Raw genomic sequence first — 2,557 nt, 5'->3', positions numbered from 1 at the left:
AAGTTCCCTTTTCAATACTGGATTCCTCAAAAGGATGTTGTTTGAATCTCTTCACCATGGTTTGGACGAAATTCAGACTCTAATAAAGACGTTAATCTTTGAATCAGAATGTACTCCTCAAAGTCAATTTTCAGTTCATGCATCTTCAAATCCTAACAAGCAAGAAGAAAATGGTGTATTTATTAAAACTACAGATGATGTCACAACAGATTACATTGCACAAGGAAAGAGAAGAAGTAATGAGATAATTACAAATTTAGCCAAGAAGCAGAAGACTGATGTCAGTACTGAACATCCTCCCTTTTATTATAACATCCACAGACACAGCATTAAAGGAATGAACATGCCCAAGTTGAAAAAGTTTTTGTGCTATCTTTCTCAAGCAGGCTTTCGAGTCAGCCGAACTCACTTTGACCCAATGGGTGTTCGTACAGATGCACCTCTGATGCAGTTTAAGTCTATTCTTTTAAAATATAGCACCCCCACTTACACTGGAGGACAGTCAGAAGGCAATGTCCAATCAGCATCTGAAGATCTGGAGAAGTTAGCTTTTGTAACTGAAGGGGATTTTGATTCTGCCAATTCATTGAACTCAGATAATCTTGATGCAGGAAACAAACAAGTTTGTCCATTGTGCCCTAAGGAAAAATTCAGAGCTTGTAATAGTCATAAGCTTCGTCGTCATCTTCAGAATTTACACTGGAAAGTCTCAGTTGAATTTGAAGGTTATAGGATGTGCATCTGTCACTTACCGTGTCGACCAGTAAAACCAAATATTATTGGAGAACAGATATTCAGTAAAATGGGAGCCCATTATCATTGTATCATTTGTTCAGCAACAATCACCAGAAGGACTGATATGCTAGGACATGTTAGGCGCCATGTGAATAAAGGAGAGACTAAGTCCAGGTATATTGCTGCTTCTACTGCTAAACCATGTACTGAAATTTTGAAAGAAACAGACACAGATGTACAAGTTTGTCCTAACTATTCTATACCTCAGAAAACAGATTCCTATTTTAATCCCAAAATGAAACTAAATCGACAGCTGATATTCTGCACATTGGCTGCTTTGGCTGAGGAACGAAAACCTCTGGAATGTCTAGATGCCTTTGGAGCGACTGGAATAATGGGATTACAGTGGGCAAAGCACCTTGGAAATGCAGTCAAAGTTACAATTAATGACTTGAATGAAAACTCTGTGACATTGATTCAGGAAAACTGCCATTTAAACAAATTGAAAGTGGTGGTAGACAGTAAGGAAAAGAAAGAAGGTGATGATATTCTTGAAGAAGGAGAAGAAAATCTCGGTAATATTAAGGTGACCAAAATGGATGCCAATGTACTGATGCATTTAAGATCTTTTGATTTCATACACCTAGACCCTTTTGGAACATCAGTAAACTATCTAGATTCTGCATTCAGAAATATAAGGAACCTTGGCATAGTATCAGTGACATCTACAGATATCAGTTCCTTGTATGCCAAGGCACAACACGTTGCCCGATTTGCAGTGGCTCTGGAACATTTTGTTTTGGTGGTGGTGAGAGTTTTGAGGGGGCCTACCTCAGCAGATGAAACAGCCCAATGAACATCACCGCAGAGGAGCCAATCAGCTAGATGTTGCTGGGGCAGTCTGAAGCTTGCTGGCAGCTGGAAGTTTGCTGGGGCCCCTTTGGCTGTGGCTCTCAACAGTTAATGACAGAAAGTTTCTCTGTATGGAAGCATTCTGGCTAATAATATTTTTTAAAGATGGACTATAGAATTAGTTCATCACCCTTTTGCAATCCCTAATGAACTAATGTGTCTAAGCAATGATCGATGACGGCTTCCACTGCAGAGAGTCGACACTGTGTATCTCCTGATGAAAGAACAGAGCTCCGGCAACCAAAGTAGCTTTGCCAGAAAACATTGATTAGGAATTTAATCAAAATTCAACATCCAACTCGAACTTAACAGGAAACACAGGGGACAAGGTATCTGTTAAATGTCACCACAGAGAGGTTATTGGCAAGATCAAGATGTGGGAAATTTTACCAGACAACCCACCTACTTTCTTCTACAAAATACTTGCCAAACAAGAGAGATTCAGGGAGACTCTATAGATTACCAAGGACCTATGAGGTCTAGAAATCAATTTAAGGTGTGGATCTCAGCATTAGAAATGTATTCTAATTCAATTGAACAAATAAAAACAAGCAACAACATTTACAAGATGATTGAGAAGTGCACAAATATCTATTAACTATTTGATAACATAAAGAAGTCACCATGTTGGCGTGAACATACTTTATATACAGATTTACAAAAAATTGTGCTATATAAGCGTAATAATGAGTGTAATGCATTCCACTATTGTAATGTATTTAAAAAATAAATTTTAAAAAAGTTAATAGCAACAGAAAAAAAGAAAAGAAGCCAAGTGGCTTTATCTTAAAATTAATAATAATTTCAGTTACATATTTTTAAAAATTAAAATACTTTTGTATTGGTTAAAAAAAAGAAGTCACCATAATAAATCACGACATAAATTACATCATAATTACAAACACAATCA

General features: G+C 37.0%; 1 pseudogene; it reads left to right on the top strand.

Annotated features, from left to right (window-relative positions):
- The first annotated feature begins 343 nt into the window (after positions 1-343).
- LOC144367197 (tRNA (guanine(27)-N(2))-dimethyltransferase pseudogene) lies at positions 344-1,606 on the top strand (annotated as a pseudogene).
- Positions 1,607-2,557: the final 951 nt, after the last annotated feature.

Source organism: Ictidomys tridecemlineatus, chromosome 1 (genome assembly GCF_052094955.1).
Source record: "Ictidomys tridecemlineatus isolate mIctTri1 chromosome 1, mIctTri1.hap1, whole genome shotgun sequence".
Taxonomy (NCBI): Eukaryota; Metazoa; Chordata; class Mammalia; order Rodentia; family Sciuridae; genus Ictidomys; species Ictidomys tridecemlineatus.
This window is presented reverse-complemented; position numbering and strand designations above follow the sequence as displayed.